The sequence below is a fragment of the Aquarana catesbeiana genome, linkage group LG12 (genome assembly GCF_042186555.1).
Source record: "Aquarana catesbeiana isolate 2022-GZ linkage group LG12, ASM4218655v1, whole genome shotgun sequence".
Classification (NCBI taxonomy): domain Eukaryota; kingdom Metazoa; phylum Chordata; class Amphibia; order Anura; family Ranidae; genus Aquarana; species Aquarana catesbeiana.
In genome coordinates this window covers 94,998,579-95,015,333 of record NC_133335.1, presented here as the reverse complement: position 1 = coordinate 95,015,333, position 16,755 = coordinate 94,998,579, and the positions used below count along the sequence as shown (strand labels likewise).

General features: G+C 41.6%; 24 non-coding genes across 24 annotated transcripts; 13 read left to right on the top strand and 11 right to left on the bottom strand.

The window, feature by feature from the left end:
- Positions 1-571: 571 nt before the first annotated feature.
- Positions 572-644, bottom strand: TRNAR-UCG (transfer RNA arginine (anticodon UCG)). Its single transcript has one exon. It is a non-coding gene; the product is annotated as a tRNA-Arg (tRNA).
- A 275-nt stretch (positions 645-919) lies between these two features.
- On the top strand, positions 920-1,029 carry TRNAL-CAA (transfer RNA leucine (anticodon CAA)). The gene is made up of 2 exons: positions 920-957; positions 984-1,029. It is a non-coding gene; the product is annotated as a tRNA-Leu (tRNA).
- Positions 1,030-1,791: 762 nt separating this feature from the next.
- TRNAR-UCG (transfer RNA arginine (anticodon UCG)) lies at positions 1,792-1,864 on the bottom strand. The gene has a single exon. It is a non-coding gene; the product is annotated as a tRNA-Arg (tRNA).
- Positions 1,865-2,139: 275 nt separating this feature from the next.
- Positions 2,140-2,249, top strand: TRNAL-CAA (transfer RNA leucine (anticodon CAA)). Its single transcript has 2 exons — positions 2,140-2,177; positions 2,204-2,249. It is a non-coding gene; the product is annotated as a tRNA-Leu (tRNA).
- A 762-nt stretch (positions 2,250-3,011) lies between these two features.
- Positions 3,012-3,084, bottom strand: TRNAR-UCG (transfer RNA arginine (anticodon UCG)). The gene has a single exon. It is a non-coding gene; the product is annotated as a tRNA-Arg (tRNA).
- Positions 3,085-3,359: 275 nt separating this feature from the next.
- On the top strand, positions 3,360-3,469 carry TRNAL-CAA (transfer RNA leucine (anticodon CAA)). The gene is made up of 2 exons: positions 3,360-3,397; positions 3,424-3,469. It is a non-coding gene; the product is annotated as a tRNA-Leu (tRNA).
- Positions 3,470-4,231: 762 nt separating this feature from the next.
- Positions 4,232-4,304, bottom strand: TRNAR-UCG (transfer RNA arginine (anticodon UCG)). The gene has a single exon. It is a non-coding gene; the product is annotated as a tRNA-Arg (tRNA).
- A 275-nt stretch (positions 4,305-4,579) lies between these two features.
- TRNAL-CAA (transfer RNA leucine (anticodon CAA)) lies at positions 4,580-4,689 on the top strand. The gene is made up of 2 exons: positions 4,580-4,617; positions 4,644-4,689. It is a non-coding gene; the product is annotated as a tRNA-Leu (tRNA).
- Positions 4,690-5,451: 762 nt separating this feature from the next.
- TRNAQ-UUG (transfer RNA glutamine (anticodon UUG)) lies at positions 5,452-5,524 on the bottom strand. The gene has a single exon. It is a non-coding gene; the product is annotated as a tRNA-Gln (tRNA).
- A 275-nt stretch (positions 5,525-5,799) lies between these two features.
- TRNAL-CAA (transfer RNA leucine (anticodon CAA)) lies at positions 5,800-5,909 on the top strand. Its single transcript has 2 exons — positions 5,800-5,837; positions 5,864-5,909. It is a non-coding gene; the product is annotated as a tRNA-Leu (tRNA).
- Positions 5,910-6,671: 762 nt separating this feature from the next.
- TRNAR-UCG (transfer RNA arginine (anticodon UCG)) lies at positions 6,672-6,743 on the bottom strand. Its single transcript has one exon. It is a non-coding gene; the product is annotated as a tRNA-Arg (tRNA).
- Positions 6,744-7,018: 275 nt separating this feature from the next.
- TRNAL-CAA (transfer RNA leucine (anticodon CAA)) lies at positions 7,019-7,128 on the top strand. Its single transcript has 2 exons — positions 7,019-7,056; positions 7,083-7,128. It is a non-coding gene; the product is annotated as a tRNA-Leu (tRNA).
- Positions 7,129-7,873: 745 nt separating this feature from the next.
- TRNAR-UCG (transfer RNA arginine (anticodon UCG)) lies at positions 7,874-7,946 on the bottom strand. Its single transcript has one exon. It is a non-coding gene; the product is annotated as a tRNA-Arg (tRNA).
- Positions 7,947-8,221: 275 nt separating this feature from the next.
- On the top strand, positions 8,222-8,331 carry TRNAL-CAA (transfer RNA leucine (anticodon CAA)). The gene is made up of 2 exons: positions 8,222-8,259; positions 8,286-8,331. It is a non-coding gene; the product is annotated as a tRNA-Leu (tRNA).
- A 1,110-nt stretch (positions 8,332-9,441) lies between these two features.
- On the top strand, positions 9,442-9,551 carry TRNAL-CAA (transfer RNA leucine (anticodon CAA)). The gene is made up of 2 exons: positions 9,442-9,479; positions 9,506-9,551. It is a non-coding gene; the product is annotated as a tRNA-Leu (tRNA).
- Positions 9,552-10,313: 762 nt separating this feature from the next.
- TRNAR-UCG (transfer RNA arginine (anticodon UCG)) lies at positions 10,314-10,386 on the bottom strand. The gene has a single exon. It is a non-coding gene; the product is annotated as a tRNA-Arg (tRNA).
- A 274-nt stretch (positions 10,387-10,660) lies between these two features.
- On the top strand, positions 10,661-10,770 carry TRNAL-CAA (transfer RNA leucine (anticodon CAA)). The gene is made up of 2 exons: positions 10,661-10,698; positions 10,725-10,770. It is a non-coding gene; the product is annotated as a tRNA-Leu (tRNA).
- Positions 10,771-11,532: 762 nt separating this feature from the next.
- Positions 11,533-11,605, bottom strand: TRNAR-UCG (transfer RNA arginine (anticodon UCG)). Its single transcript has one exon. It is a non-coding gene; the product is annotated as a tRNA-Arg (tRNA).
- A 275-nt stretch (positions 11,606-11,880) lies between these two features.
- On the top strand, positions 11,881-11,990 carry TRNAL-CAA (transfer RNA leucine (anticodon CAA)). The gene is made up of 2 exons: positions 11,881-11,918; positions 11,956-11,990. It is a non-coding gene; the product is annotated as a tRNA-Leu (tRNA).
- A 1,110-nt stretch (positions 11,991-13,100) lies between these two features.
- On the top strand, positions 13,101-13,210 carry TRNAL-CAA (transfer RNA leucine (anticodon CAA)). The gene is made up of 2 exons: positions 13,101-13,138; positions 13,165-13,210. It is a non-coding gene; the product is annotated as a tRNA-Leu (tRNA).
- Positions 13,211-13,972: 762 nt separating this feature from the next.
- Positions 13,973-14,049, bottom strand: TRNAR-UCG (transfer RNA arginine (anticodon UCG)). The gene has a single exon. It is a non-coding gene; the product is annotated as a tRNA-Arg (tRNA).
- Positions 14,050-14,320: 271 nt separating this feature from the next.
- On the top strand, positions 14,321-14,430 carry TRNAL-CAA (transfer RNA leucine (anticodon CAA)). The gene is made up of 2 exons: positions 14,321-14,358; positions 14,385-14,430. It is a non-coding gene; the product is annotated as a tRNA-Leu (tRNA).
- A 1,110-nt stretch (positions 14,431-15,540) lies between these two features.
- Positions 15,541-15,650, top strand: TRNAL-CAA (transfer RNA leucine (anticodon CAA)). Its single transcript has 2 exons — positions 15,541-15,578; positions 15,605-15,650. It is a non-coding gene; the product is annotated as a tRNA-Leu (tRNA).
- Positions 15,651-16,412: 762 nt separating this feature from the next.
- Positions 16,413-16,485, bottom strand: TRNAR-UCG (transfer RNA arginine (anticodon UCG)). The gene has a single exon. It is a non-coding gene; the product is annotated as a tRNA-Arg (tRNA).
- Between the last annotated feature and the right edge of the window lie 270 nt (positions 16,486-16,755).

The window sequence follows — 16,755 nt, the reverse complement described above, 5'->3', positions numbered from 1 at the left end:
AAAGTACGTCTTGCTAGATCTCTTCACATTGGCCTGTTTTGCATGTATAGTTATGTAAAACATTACAAATAGGTGTCCATACACTTGAAAATCCAGTAATACACTGTTTCACCCTGCTCTGCACATACTCAGTTGCTCTCCCATTTTACGCATATTTGGGCACTGCTGAGTTTGGGGAGGCTCATCTATTGACAGCCTTAAAGCTCAATTAAACCCTCCTATCCTTTACAGCCAATGAAGCTGCTTCTGTTTAAACTGCAACGGCCATGGTACTGCACATGTGATCAGTTATGACACCAGCCATTTCATGGTTTGACAGTTTGGTTGAGAACACAAGCAAATGTGACAGTTATCAATCCCGGGATTTCAGGATTCTAACTGTTTTTTGAAACTGTTAAATCAATTGGTTTAGCTCCACTTTATGATTTACTGCTGTTTGGGGGCTCTTGGCTTCAGCAAAATAGCAGCCTTTAGCAAGAAGCAAGTTGTTATGGGTAAAGATGCGATTTAATTTAAAAGGAGCAAGAATTTGCAAGTAAAGGTCACAGGAACTGGAAAGCAGCATAGAAAACCACCATGAAGGGACTCGAACCCTCAATCTTCTGATCCGAAGTCAGACGCCTTATCCATTAGGCCACACAGTCAGCCACTGGGCCACCATTTTTGTTTGTGGTGTGCGAATCAGCCAAACACTTGAAGATCACCTGGGACATCTTCTTCTACTTGCTTTGCTCAAGCAGATTTGGTAGTAAGGATCTGAAAAGTTTGACTTGGTGCCAAGGTCATGCTTTATGAAGTGCATTTGCAAAAGGGCCTAGGTGCAGAGTGTTAATACAGCTCCTTGACAGTGGTAATAAATCAACAGAGTACCACGAGTAGATGATATATCTAGAGGCAACCAAAAATATCGAAATGTCTTGTCAGGATGGCCGAGTGGTCTAAGGCGCCAGACTCAAGAAACGTTTCTTCACATTGTGTGGGTGTTCTGGTCTCCAAATGGAGGCGTGGGTTCAAATCCCACTTCTGACAAAAAGTTTACACATTTAGCTTGAACTAGAATGACCACTTCCACTGTGTTTTCATGCTACCATGTCACTGACAAGAAAACAAAAACAAAGAATCCCAAAACTTTGCAGATCCTTCATAAAGATCAAATTCTTCTGAAAACTCTGCTAGGCCATGCTGTAAAATCTCTTATTTCACGTGCAACTTTAGTCAGAAAAGTAAGTCTTGCTAGATCTCTTCACATTGGCCTGTTTTGCATGTATAGTTATGTAAAACATTACAAATAGGTGTCCATACACTTGAAAATCCAGTAATACACTGTTTCACCCTGCTCTGCACATACTCAGTTGCTCTCCCATTTTACGCATATTTGGGCACTGCTGAGCTTGGGGAGGCTCATCTATTGACAGCCTTAAAGCTCAATTAAACCCTCCTATCCTTTACAGCCAATGAAGCTGCTTCTGTTTAAACTGCAACAGCCATGGTGCTGCACATGTGATCAGTTATGACACCAGCCATTTGATGGTTTGACAGTTTGGTTGAGAACACAAGCAAATGTGACAGTTATCAATCCCGGGATTTCAGGATTCTAACTGTTTTTTGAAACTGTTAAATCAATTGGTTTAGCTCCACTTTATGATTTACTGCTGTTTGGGGGCTCTTGGCTTCAGCAAAATAGCAGCCTTTAGCAAGAAGCAAGTTGTTATGGGTAAAGATGCGATTTAATTTAAAAGGAGCAAGAATTTGCAAGTAAAGGTCACAGGAACTGGAAAGCAGCATAGAAAACGACCACGAAGGGACTCGAACCCTCAATTTTCTGATCCGAAGTCAGACGCCTTATCCATTAGGCCACGCAGTCAGCCACTGGGCCACCATTTTTGTTTGTGGTGTGCGAATCAGCCAAACACTTGAAGATCACCTGGGACATCCTCTTCTACTTGCTTTGCTCAAGCAGATTTGGTAGAAAGGATCTGAAAAGTTTGACTTGGTGCCAAGGTCATGCTTTATGAAGTGCATTTGCAAAAGGGCCTAGGTGCAGAGTGTTAATACAGCTCCTTGACAGTGGTAATAAATCAACAGAGTACCACGAGTAGATGATATATCTAGAGGCAACCAAAAATATCGAAATGTTTTGTCAGGATGGCCGAGTGGTCTAAGGCGCCAGACTCAAGAAATGTTTCTTCACATTGTGTGGGTGTTCTTGTCTCCAAATGGAGGCGTGGGTTCAAATCCCACTTCTGACAAAAAGTTTACACATTTAGCTTGAACTAGAATGACCACTTCCACTGTGTTTTCATGCTACCATGTCACTGACAAGAAAACAAAAACAAAGAATCCCAAAACTTTGCAGATCCTTCATAAAGATCAAATTCTTCTGAAAACTCTGCTAGGCCATGCTGTAAAATCTCTTATTTCACGTGCAACTTTAGTCAGAAAAGTAAGTCTTGCTAGATCTCTTCACATTGGCCTGTTTTGCATGTATAGTTATGTAAAACATTACAAATAGGTGTCCATACACTTGAAAATCCAGTAATACACTGTTTCACCCTGCTCTGCACATACTCAGTTGCTCTCCCATTTTACACATATTTGGGCACTGCTGAGTTTGGGGAGGCTCATCTATTGACAGCCTTAAAGCTCAATTAAACCCTCCTATCCTTTACAGCCAATGAAGCTGCTTCTGTTTAAACTGCAACGGCCATGGTGCTGCACATGTGATCAGTTATGACACCAGCCATTTGATGGTTTGACAGTTTGGTTGAGAACACAAGCAAATGTGACAGTTATCAATCCTGGGATTTCAGGATTCTAACTGTTTTTTGAAACTGTTAAATCAATTGGTTTAGCTCCACTTTATGATTTACTGCTGTTTGGGGGCTCTTGGCTTCAGCAAAATAGCAGCCTTTAGCAAGAAGCAAGTTGTTATGGGTAAAGATGCGATTTAATTTAAAAGGAGCAAGAATTTGCAAGTAAAGGTCACAGGAACTGGAAAGCAGCATAGAAAACGACCACGAAGGGACTCGAACCCTCAATCTTCTGATCCGAAGTCAGACGCCTTATCCATTAGGCCACGCAGTCAGCCACTGGGCCACCATTTTTGTTTGTGGTGTGCGAATCAGCCAAACACTTGAAGATCACCTGGGACATCTTCTTCTACTTGCTTTGCTCAAGCAGATTTGGTAGTAAGGATCTGAAAAGTTTGACTTGGTGCCAAGGTCATGCTTTATGAAGTGCATTTGCAAAAGGGCCTAGGTGCAGAGTGTTAATACAGCTCCTTGACAGTGGTAATAAATCAACAGAGTACCACGAGTAGATGATATATCTAGAGGCAACCAAAAATATCGAAATGTCTTGTCAGGATGGCCGAGTGGTCTAAGGCGCCAGACTCAAGAAATGTTTCTTCACATTGTGTGGGTGTTCTGGTCTCCAAATGGAGGCGTGGGTTCAAATCCCACTTCTGACAAAAAGTTTACACATTTAGCTTGAACTAGAATGACCACTTCCACTGTGTTTTCATGCTACCATGTCACTGACAAGAAAACAAAAACAAAGAATCCCAAAACTTTGCAGATCCTTCATAAAGATCAAATTCTTCTGAAAACTCTGCTAGGCCATGCTGTAAAATCTCTTATTTCACGTGCAACTTTAGTCAGAAAAGTAAGTCTTGCTAGATCTCTTCACATTGGCCTGTTTTGCATGTATAGTTATGTAAAACATTACAAATAGGTGTCCATACACTTGAAAATCCAGTAATACACTGTTTCACCCTGCTCTGCACATACTCAGTTGCTCTCCCATTTTACGCATATTTGGGCACTGCTGAGTTTGGGGAGGCTCATCTATTGACAGCCTTAAAGCTCAATTAAACCCTCCTATCCTTTACAGCCAATGAAGCTGCTTCTGTTTAAACTGCAACGGCCATGGTGCTGCACATGTGATCAGTTATGACACCAGCCATTTGATGGTTTGACAGTTTGGTTGAGAACACAAGCAAATGTGACAGTTATCAATCCCGGGATTTCAGGATTCTAACTGTTTTTTGAAACTGTTAAATCAATTGGTTTAGCTCCACTTTATGATTTACTGCTGTTTGGGGGCTCTTGGCTTCAGCAAAATAGCAGCCTTTAGCAAGAAGCAAGTTGTTATGGGTAAAGATGCGATTTAATTTAAAAGGAGCAAGAATTTGCAAGTAAAGGTCACAGGAACTGGAAAGCAGCATAGAAAACCACCACGAAGGGACTCGAACCCTCAATCTTCTGATCCGAAGTCAGACGCCTTATCCATTAGGCCACGCAGTCTGCCACTGGGCCACCATTTTTGTTTGTGGTGTGCGAATCAGCCAAACACTTGAAGATCACCTGGGACATCTTCTTCTACTTGCTTTGCTCAAGCAGATTTGGTAGAAAGGATCTGAAAAGTTTGACTTGGTGCCAAGGTCATGCTTTATGAAGTGCATTTGCAAAAGGGCCTAGGTGCAGAGTGTTAATACAGCTCCTTGACAGTGGTAATAGATCAACAGAGTACCACGAGTATATGATATATCTAGAGGCAACCAAGAATAGCACAATGTCTTGTCAGGATGGCCGAGTGGTCTAAGGCGCCAGACTCAAGAAATGTTTCTTCACATTGTGTGGGTGTTCTGGTCTCCAAATGGAGGCGTGGGTTCAAATCCCACTTCTGACAAGAAGTTTACACATTTAGCTTGAACTAGAATGACCACTTCCACTGTGTTTTCATGCTACCATGTCACTGACAAGAAAACAAAAACAAAGAATCCCAAAACTTTGCAGATCCTTCATAAAGATCAAATTCTTCTGAAAACTCTGCTAGGCCATGCTGTAAAATCTCTTATTTCACGTGCAACTTTAGTCAGAAAAGTAAGTCTTGCTAGATCTCTTCACATTGGCCTGTTTTGCATGTATAGTTATGTAAAACATTACAAATAGGTGTCCATACACTTGAAAATCCAGTAATACACTGTTTCACCCTGCTCTGCACATACTCAGTTGCTCTCCCATTTTACGCATATTTGGGCACTGCTGAGTTTGGGGAGGCTCATCTATTGACAGCCTTAAAGCTCAATTAAACCCTCCTATCCTTTACAGCCAATGAAGCTGCTTCTGTTTAAACTGCAACGGCCATGGTGCTGCACATGTGATCAGTTATGACACCAGCCATTTGATGGTTTGACAGTTTGGTTGAGAACACAAGCAAATGTGACAGTTATCAATCCCGGGATTTCAGGATTCTAACTGTTTTTTGAAACTGTTAAATCAATTGGTTTAGCTCCACTTTATGATTTACTGCTGTTTGGGGGCTCTTGGCTTCAGCAAAATAGCAGCCTTTAGCAAGAAGCAAGTTGTTATGGGTAAAGATGCGATTTAATTTAAAAGGAGCAAGAATTTGCAAGTAAAGGTCACAGGAACTGGAAAGCAGCATAGAAAACGACCACGAAGGGACTCGAACCCTCAATCTTCTGATCCAAAGTCAGACGCCTTATCCATTAGGCCACGCAGTCAGCCACTGGGCCACCATTTTTGTTTGTGGTGTGCGAATCAGCCAAACACTTGAAGATCACCTGGGACATCTTCTTCTACTTGCTTTGCTCAAGCAGATTTGGTAGTAAGGATCTGAAAAGTTTGACTTGGTGCCAAGGTCATGCTTTATGAAGTGCATTTGCAAAAGGGCCTAGGTGCAGAGTGTTAATACAGCTCCTTGACAGTGGTAATAAATCAACAGAGTACCACGAGTAGATGATATATCTAGAGGCAACCAAAAATATCAAAATGTCTTGTCAGGATGGCCGAGTGGTCTAAGGCGCCAGACTCAAGAAATGTTTCTTCACATTGTGTGGGTGTTCTGGTCTCCAAATGGAGGCATGGGTTCAAATCCCAGTTCTGACAAAAAGTTTACACATTTAGCTTGAACTAGAATGACCACTTCCATTGTGTTTTCATTTTACCATGTCACTGACAAGAAAACAAAAACAAAGAATCCCAAAACTTTGCAGATCCTTCATAAAGATCAAATTCTTCTGAAAACTCTGCTAGGCCATGCTGTAAAATCTCTTATTTCACGTGCAACTTTAGTCAGAAAAGTAAGTCTTGCTAGATCTCTTCACATTGGCCTGTTTTGCATGTATAGTTATGTAAAACGTTACAAATAAGTGTCCATACACTTGAAAATCCAGTAATACACTGTTTCACCCTGCTCTGCACATACTCAGTTGCTCTCCCATTTTACGCATATTTGGGCACTGCTGAGTTTGGGGAGGCTCATCTATTGACAGCCTTAAAGCTCAATTAAACCCTCCTATCCTTTACAGCCAATGAAGCTGCTTCTGTTTAAACTGCAACGGCCATGGTGCTGCACATGTGATCAGTTATGACACCAGCCATTTGATGGTTTGACAGTTTGGTTGAGAACACAAGCAAATGTGACAGTTATCAATCCCGGGATTTCAGGATTCTAACTGTTTTTTGAAACTGTAAAATCAATTGGTTTAGCTCCACTTTATGATTTACTGCTGTTTGGGGGCTCTGGGCTTCAGCAAAATAGCAGCCTTTAGCAAGAAGCAAGTTGTTATGGGTAAAGTTGCGATTTAATTTAAAAGGAGCAAGAATTTGCAAGTAAAGGTCACAGGAACTGGAAAGCAGCATAGAAAACAACCACGAAGGGACTCGAACCCCAATCTTCTGATTCGAAGTCAGACGCCCTATCCATTAGGCCACGCAGTCTACAACAGGGTCACCATTTTTGTTTGTGGTGTGCGGATCAGCCAAACACTTGAAGATCACCTGGGACATCTTCTTCTACTTGCTTTGCTCAAGCAGATTTGGTAGAAAGGATCTGAAAAGTTTGACTTGGTGCCAAGGTCATGCTTTATGAAGTGCATTTGCAAAAGGGCCTAGGTGCAGAGTGTTAATACAGCTCCTTGACAGTGGTAATAAATCAACAGAGTACCACGAGAAGATGATATATCTAGAGGCAACCAAAAATATCAAAATGTCTTGTCAGGTTGGCCGAGTGGTCTAAGGCGCCAGACTCAAGAAATGTTTCTTCACATTGTGTGGGTGTTCTGGTCTCCAAATGGAGGCGTGGGTTCAAATCCCACTTCTGACAAAAAGATTACACGTTTACCTTGAACTAGAATGACCACTTCCACTGTGTTTTCATGTCACTGACAAGAAAACAAAAACAAAGAATCCCAAAACTTTGCAGATCCTTCATAAAGATCAAATTCTTCTGAAAACTCTGCTAGGCCATGCTGTAAAATCTCTTATTTCACGTGCAACTTTAGTCAGAAAAGTAAGTCTTGCTAGATCTCTTCACATTTGCATGTATAGTTATGTAAAACATTACAAATAGGTGTCCATACACTTGAAAATCCAGTAATACACTGTTTCACCCTGCTCTGCACATACTCAGTTGCTTTCCCATTTTACGCATATTTGGGCACTGCTGAGTTTGGGGAGGCTCATCTATTGACAGCCTTAAAGCTCAATTAAACCCTCCTATCCTTTACAGCCAATGAAGCTGCATCTGTTTAAACTGCAACGGCCATGGTGCTGCACATGTGATCAGTTATGACACCAGCCATTTGATGGTTTGACAGTTTGGTTGAGAACACAAGCAAATGTGACAGTTATCAATCCCGGGATTTCAGGATTCTAACTGTTTTTTGAAACTGTTAAATCAATTGGTTTAGCTCCACTTTATGATTTACTGCTGTTTGGGGGCTCTTGGCTTCAGCAAAATAGCAGCCTTTAGCAAGAAGCAAGTTGTTATGGGTAAAGTTGCGATTTAATTTAAAAGGAGCAAGAATTTGCAAGTAAAGGTCACAGGAACTGGAAAGCAGCATAGAAAACGACCACGAAGGGACTCGAACCCTCAATCTTCTGATCCGAAGTCAGACGCCTTATCCATTAGGCCACGCAGTCTGCCGCCAGGCCACCATTTTTGTTTGTGGTGTGCGAATCAGCCAAACACTTGAAGATCACCTGGAACATCTTCTTCTACTTGCTTTGCTCAAGCAGATTTGGTAGAAAGGATCTGAAAAGTTTGACTTGGTGCCAAGGTCATGCTTTATGAAGTGCATTTGCAAAAGGGCCTAGGTGCAGAGTGTTAATACAGCTCCTTGACAGTGGTAATAGATCAACGGAGTACTAAGAGTAGATGATATTTCTAGAGGCAACCGAAAACAACAAAACGTCTTGTCAGGATGGCCGAGTGGTCTAAGGCGCCAGACTCAAGAAATGTTTCTTCACATTGTGTGGGTGTTCTGGTCTCCAAATGGAGGCGTGGGTTCAAATCTCACTTCTGACAAAAAGTTTACACATTTAGCTTGAACTAGAATGACCACTTCCACTGTGTTTTCATGCTACCATGTCACTGACAAGAAAACAAAAACAAAGAATCCCAAAACTTTGCAGATCCTTCATAAAGATCAAATTCTTCTGAAAACTCTGCTAGGCCATGCTGTAAAATCTCTTATTTCATGTGCAACTTTAGTCAGAAAAGTAAGTCTTGCTAGATCTCTTCACATTGGCCTGTTTTGCATGTATAGTTATGTAAAACATTACAAATAGGTGTCCATACACTTGAAAATCCAGTAATACACTGTTTCACCCTGCTCTGCACATACTCAGTTGCTCTCCCATTTTACGCATATTTGGGCACTGCTGAGTTTGGGGAGGCTCATCTATTGACAGGCTTAAAGCTCAATTAAACCCTCCTATCCTTTACAGCCAATGAAGCTGCTTCTGTTTAAACTGCAACGGCAATGGTGCTGCACATGTGATCAGTTATGACACCAGCCATTTGATGGTTTGACAGTTTGGTTGAGAACACAAGCAAATGTGACAGTTATCAATCCCGGGATTACAGGATTCTAACTGTTTTTTGAAACTGTTAAATCAATTGGTTTAGCTCCACTTTATGATTTACTGCTGTTTGGGGGCTCTGGGCTTCAGCAAAATAGCAGCCTTTAGCAAGAAGCAAGTTGTTATGGGTAAAGTTGCGATTTAATTTAAAAGGAGCAAGAATTTGCAAGTAAAGTTCACAGGAACTGGAAAGCAGCATAGAAAACGACCACGAAGGGACTCAAACCCTCAATATTTTGTTCCGAAGTCAGACGTCTTATCCATTAGGCCACGCAGTCTGCCACTGGGCCACCATTTTTTTTTGTGGTGTGCGAATCAGCCAAACACTTGAAGATCACCTGGGACATCTTCTTCTACTTGCTTTGCTCAAGCAGATTTGGTAGAAAGGATCTGAAAAGTTTGACTTGGTGCCAAGGTCATGCTTTATGAAGTGCATTTGCAAAAGGGCCTAGGTGCAGAGTGTTAATACAGCTCCTTGACAGTGGTAATAGATCAACAGAGTACCACGAGTAGATGATATATCTAGAGGCAACCAAGAATATCAAAATGTCTTGTCAGGATGGCCGAGTGGTCTAAGGCGCCAGACTCAAGAAATGTTTCTTTACATTGTGTGGGTGTTCTGGTCTCCAAATGGAGGCGTGGGTTCAAATCCCACTTCTGACAAAAAGTTTACACATTTAGCTTGAACTAGAGTGACCACTTCCACTGTGTTTTCATGCTACCATGTCACTGACAAGAAAACAAAAACAAAGAATCCCAAAACTTTGCAGATCCTTCATAAAGATCAAATTCTTCTGAAAACTCTGCTAGGCCATGCTGTAAAATCTCTTATTTCACGTGCAACTTTAGTCAGAAAAGTAAGTCTTGCTAGATCTCTTCACATTGGCCTGTTTTGCATGTATAGTTATGTAAAACATTACAAATAGGTGTCCATACACTTGAAAATCCAGTAATACACTGTTTCACCCTGCTCTGCACATACTCAGTTGCTCTCCCATTTTACGCATATTTGGGCACTGCTGAGTTTGGGGGGGCTCATCTATTGACAGCCTTAAAGCTCAATTAAACCCTCCTATCCTTTACAGCCAATGAAGCTGCTTCTGTTTAAACTGCAACGGCCATGGTACTGCACATGTGATCAGTTATGACACCAGCCATTTGATGGTTTGACAGTTTGGTTGAGAACACAAGCAAATGTGACAGTTATCAATCCCGGGATTTCAGGATTCTAACTGTTTTTTGAAACTGTTAAATCAATTGGTTTAGCTCCACTTTATGATTTACTGCTGTTTGGGGTCTCTGGGCTTCAGCAAAATAGCAGCCTTTAGCAAGAAGCAAGTTGTTATGGGTAAAGTTGCGATTTAATTTAAAAGGAGCAAGAATTTGCAAGTAAAGGTCACAGGAACTGGAAAGCAGCATAGAAAACAACCACGAAGGGACTCGAACCCTCAATCTTCTGATCCGAAGTCAGACGCCTTATCCATTAGGCCACGCAGTCTGCCACTGGGCCACCATTTTTATTTGTGGTGTGCGAATCAGCCAAACACTTGAAGATCACCTGGGACATCTTCTTCTACTTGCTTTGCTCAAGCAGATTTGGTAGAAAGGATCTGAAAAGTTTGACTTGGTGCCAAGGTCATGCTTTATGAAGTGCATTTGCAAAAGGGCCTAGGTGCAGAGTGTTAATACGGCTCCTTGACAGTGGTAATAGATCAACAGAGTACCACGAGTAGATGATATATCTAGAGGCAACCAAAATATCAAAATGTCTTGTCAGGGTGGCCGAGTGGTCTAAGGCGCCAGACTCAAGAAATGTTTCTTCACATTGTGTGGGTGTTCTGGTCTCCAAATGGAGGCGTGGGTTCAAATCCCACTTCTGACAAAAAGTTTACACATTTAGCTTGAACTAGAATGACCACTTCCACTGTGTTTTCATGCTACCATGTCACTGACAAGAAAACAAAAACAAAGAATCCCAAAACTTTGCAGATCCTTCATAAAGATCAAATTCTTCTGAAAACTCTGCTAGGCCATGCTGTAAAATCTCTTATTTCACGTGCAACTTTAGTCAGAAAAGTAAGTCTTGCTAGATCTCTTCACATTGGCCTGTTTTGCATGTATAGTTATGTAAAACATTACAAATAGGTGTCCATACACTTGAAAATCCAGTAATACACTGTTTCACCCTGCTCTGCACATACTCAGTTGCTCTCCCATTTTACGCATATTTGGGCACTGCTGAGTTTGGGGAGGCTCATCTATTGACAGCCTTAAAGCTCAATTAAACCCTCCTATCCTTTACAGCCAATGAAGCTGCTTCTGTTTAAACTGCAACGGCCATGGTACTGCACATGTGATCAGTTATGACACCAGCCATTTGATGGTTTGACAGTTTGGTTGAGAACACAAGCAAATGTGACAGTTATCAATCCCGGGATTTCAGGATTCTAACTGTTTTTTGAAACTGTTAAATCAATTGGTTTAGCTCCACTTTATGATTTACTGCTGTTTGGGGTCTCTGGGCTTCAGCAAAATAGCAGCCTTTAGCAAGAAGCAAGTTGTTATGGGTAAAGTTGCGATTTAATTTAAAAGGAGCAAGAATTTGCAAGTAAAGGTCACAGGAACTGGAAAGCAGCATAGAAAACGACCACGAAGGGACTCGAACCCTCAATCTTCTGATCCGAAGTCAGACGCCTTATCCATTAGGCCACGCAGTCTGCCACTGGGCCACCATTTTTATTTGTGGTGTGCGAATCAGCCAAACACTTGAAGATCACCTGGGACATCTTCTTCTACTTGCTTTGCTCAAGCAGATTTGGTAGAAAGGATCTGAAAAGTTTGACTTGGTGCCAAGGTCATGCTTTATGAAGTGCATTTGCAAAAGGGCCTAGGTGCAGAGTGTTAATACAGCTCCTTGACAGTGGTAATAGATCAACAGAGTACCACGAGTAGATGATATATCTAGAGGCAACCAAAAATATCAAAATGTCTTGTCAGGGTGGCCGAGTGGTCTAAGGCGCCAGCCTCAAGAAATGTTTCTTCACATTGTGTGGGTGTTCAGGTCTCCAAATGGAGGCGTGGGTTCAAATCCCACTTCTGACAAAAAGTTTACACATTTAGCTTGAACTAGAATGACCACTTCCACTGTGTTTTCATGCTACCATGTCACTGACAAGAAAACAAAAACAAAGAATCCCAAAACTTTGCAGATCCTTCATAAAGATCATATTCTTCTGAAAACTCTGCTAGGCCATGCTGTAAAATCTCTTATTTCACGTGCAACTTTAGTCAGAAAAGTACGTCTTGCTAGATCTCTTCACATTGGCCTGTTTTGCATGTATAGTTATGTAAAACATTACAAATAGGTGTCCATACACTTGAAAATCCAGTAATACACTGTTTCACCCTGCTCTGCACATACTCAGTTGCTCTCCCATTTTACGCATATTTGGGCACTGCTGAGTTTGGGGAGGCTCATCTATTGACAGCCTTAAAGCTCAATTAAACCCTCCTATCCTTTACAGCCAATGAAGCTGCTTCTGTTTAAACTGCAACGGCCATGGTACTGCACATGTGATCAGTTATGACACCAGCCATTTCATGGTTTGACAGTTTGGTTGAGAACACAAGCAAATGTGACAGTTATCAATCCCGGGATTTCAGGATTCTAACTGTTTTTTGAAACTGTTAAATCAATTGGTTTAGCTCCACTTTATGATTTACTGCTGTTTGGGGGCTCTTGGCTTCAGCAAAATAGCAGCCTTTAGCAAGAAGCAAGTTGTTATGGGTAAAGATGCGATTTAATTTAAAAGGAGCAAGAATTTGCAAGTAAAGGTCACAGGAACTGGAAAGCAGCATAGAAAACCACCACGAAGGGACTCGAACTCTCAATCTTCTGATCCGAAGTCAGACGCCTTATCCATTAGGCCACACAGTCAGCCACTGGGCCACCATTTTTGTTTGTGGTGTGCAAATCAGCCAAACACTTGAAGATCACCTGGGACATCTTCTTCTACTTGCTTTGCTCAAGCAGATTTGGTAGTAAGGATCTGAAAAGTTTGACTTGGTGCCAAGGTCATGCTTTATGAAGTGCATTTGCAAAAGGGCCTAGGTGCAGAGTGTTAATACAGCTCCTTGACAGTGGTAATAAATCAACAGAGTACCACGAGTAGATGATATATCTAGAGCCAACCAAAAATATCGAAATGTCTTGTCAGGATGGCCGAGTGGTCTAAGGCGCCAGACTCAAGAAATGTTTCTTCACATTGTGTGGGTGTTCTGGTCTCCAAATGGAGGTGAGGGTTCAAATCCCACTTCTGACAAAAAGTTTACACATTTAGCTTGAACTAGAATTACCACTTCCACTGTGTTTTCATGCTAACATGTCACTGACAAGAAAACAAAAACAAAGAATCCCAAAACTTTGCAGATCCTTCATAAAGATCAAATTCTTCTGAAAACTCTGCTAGGCCATGCTGTAAAATCTCTTATTTCACGTGCAACTTTAGTCAGAAAAGTAAGTCTTGCTAGATCTCTTCACATTGGCCTGTTTTGCATGTATAGTTATGTAAAACATTACAAATAGGTGTCCATACACTTGAAAATCCAGTAATACACTGTTTCACCCTGCTCTGCACATACTCAGTTGCTCTCCCATTTTACGCATATTTGGGCACTGCTGAGTTTGGGGAGGCTCATCTATTGACAGCCTTAAAGCTCAATTAAACCCTCCTATCCTTTACAGCCAATGAAGCTGCTTCTGTTTAAACTGCAACGGCCATGGTGCTGCACATGTGATCAGTTATGACACCAGCCATTTGATGGTTTGACAGTTTGGTTGAGAACACAAGCAAATGTGACAGTTATCAATCCCGGGATTTCAGGATTCTAACTGTTTTTTGAAACTATTAAATCAATTGGTTTAGCTCCACTTTATGATTTACTGCTGTTTGGGGGCTCTTGGCTTCAGCAAAATAGCAGCCTTTAGCAAGAAGCAAGTTGTTATGGGTAAAGATGCGATTTAATTTAAAAGGAGCAAGAATTTGCAAGTAAAGGTCACAGGAACTGGAAAGCAGCATAGAAAATGACCACGAAGGGACTCGAACCCTCAATCTTCTGATCCGAAGTCAGACGCCTTATCCATTAGGCCACGCATACAGCCACTGGGCCACCATTTTTGTTTGTGGTGTGCGAATCAGCCAAACACTTGAAGATCACCTGGGACATCTTCTTCTACTTGCTTTGCTCAAGCAGATTTGGTAGTAAGGATCTGAAAAGTTTGACTTGGTGCCAAGGTCATGCTTTATGAAGTGCATTTGCAAAAGGGCCTAGGTGCAGAGTGTTAATACAGCTCCTTGACAGTGGTAATAAATCAACAGAGTACCACGAGTAGATGATATATCTAGAGGCAACCAAAAATATCGAAATGTCTTGTCAGGATGGCCGAGTGGTCTAAGGCGCCAGACTCAAGAAATGTTTCTTCACATTGTGTGGGTGTTCTGGTCTCCAAATGGAGGCGTGGGTTCAAATCCCACTTCTGACAAAAAGTTTACACATTTAGCTTGAACTAGAATGACCACTTCCACTGTGTTTTCATGCTACCATGTCACTGACAAGAAAACAAAAACAAAGAATCCCAAAACTTTGCAGATCCTTCATAAAGATCAAATTCTTCTGAAAACTCTGCTAGGCCATGCTGTAAAATCTCTTATTTCACGTGCAACTTTAGTCAGAAAAGTAAGTCTTGCTAGATCTCTTCACATTGGCCTGTTTTGCATGTATAGTTATGTAAAACATTACAAATAGGTGTCCATACACTTGAAAATCCAGTAATACACTGTTTCACCCTGCTCTGCACATACTCAGTTGCTCTCCCATTTTACGCATATTTGGGCACTGCTGAGTTTGGGGAGGCTCATCTATTGACAGCCTTAAAGCTCAATTAAACCCTCCTATCCTTTACAGCCAATGAAGCTGCTTCTGTTTAAACTGCAACGGCCATGGTGCTGCACATGTGATCAGTTATGACACCAGCCATTTGATGGTTTGACAGTTTGGTTGAGAACACAAGCAAATGTGACAGTTATCAATCCCGGGATTTCAGGATTCTAACTGTTTTTTGAAACTGTTAAATCAATTGGTTTAGCTCCACTTTATGATTTACTGCTGTTTGGGGGCTCTTGGCTTCAGCAAAATAGCAGCCTTTAGCAAGAAGCAAGTTGTTATGGGTAAAGATGCGATTTAATTTAAAAGGAGCAAGAATTTGCAAGTAAAGGTCACAGGAACTGGAAAGCAGCATAGAAAACGACCACGAAGGGACTCGAACCCTCAATCTTCTGATTTGAAGTCAGACGCCTTATCCATTAGGCCACGCAGTCAGCCACTGGGCCACCATTTTTGTTTGTGGTGTGCGAATCAGCCAAACACTTGAAGATCACCTGGGACATCTTCTTCTACTTGCTTTGCTCAAGCAGATTTGGTAGTAAGGATCTGAAAAGTTTGACTTGGTGCCAAGGTCATGCTTTATGAAGTGCATTTGCAAAAGGGCCTAGGTGCAGAGTGTTAATACAGCTCCTTGACAGTGGTAATAAATCAACAGAGTACCACGAGTAGATGATATATCTAGAGGCAACCAAAAATATCGAAATGTCTTGTCAGGATGGCCGAGTGGTCTAAGGCGCCAGACTCAAGAAATGTTTCTTCACATTGTGTGGGTGTTCTGGTCTCCAAATGGAGGCGTGGGTTCAAATCCCACTTCTGACAAAAAGTTTACACATTTAGCTTGAACTAGAATGACCACTTCCACTGTGTTTTCATGCTACCATGTCACTGACAAGAAAACAAAAACAAAGAATCCCAAAACTTTGCAGATCCTTCATAAAGATCAAATTCTTCTGAAAACTCTGCTAGGCCATGCTGTAAAATCTCTTATTTCACGTGCAACTTTAGTCAGAAAAGTAAGTCTTGCTAGATCTCTTCACATTGGCCTGTTTTGCATGTATAGTTATGTAAAACATTACAAATAGGTGTCCATACACTTGAAAATCCAGTAATACACTGTTTCACCCTGCTCTGCACATACTCAGTTGCTCTCCCATTTTACGCATATTTGGGCACTGCTGAGTTTGGGGAGGCTCATCTATTGACAGCCTTAAAGCTCAATTAAACCCTCCTATCCTTTACAGCCAATGAAGCTGCTTCTGTTTAAACTGCAACGGCCATGGTGCTGCACATGTGATCAGTTATGACACCAGCCATTTGATGGTTTAACAGTTTGGTTGAGAACACAAGCAAATGTGACAGTTATCAATCCCGGGATTTCAGGATTCTAACTGTTTTTTGAAACTGTTAAATCAATTGGTTTAGCTCCACTTTATGATTTACTGCTGTTTGGGGGCTCTTGGCTTCAGCAAAATAGCAGCCTTTAGCAAGAAGCAAGTTGTTATGGGTAAAGATGCGATTTAATTTAAAAGGAGCAAGAATTTGCAAGTAAAGGTCACAGGAACTGGAAAGCAGCATAGAAAACGACCACGAAGGGACTCGAACCCTCAATCTTCTGATCCGAAGTCAGACGCCTTATCCATTAGGCCACGCAGTCAGCCACTGGGCCACCATTTTTGTTTGTGGTGTGCGAATCAGCCAAACACTTGAAGATCACCTGGGACATCTTCTTCTACTTGCTTTGCTCAAGCAGATTTGGTAGTAAGGATCTGAAAAGTTTGACTTGGTGCCAAGGTCATGCTTTATGAAGTGCATTTGCAAAAGGGCCTAGGTGCAGAGTGTTAATACAGCTCCTTGACAGTGGTAATAAATCAACAGAGTACCACGAGTAGATGATATATCTAGAGGCAACCAAAAATATCGAAAT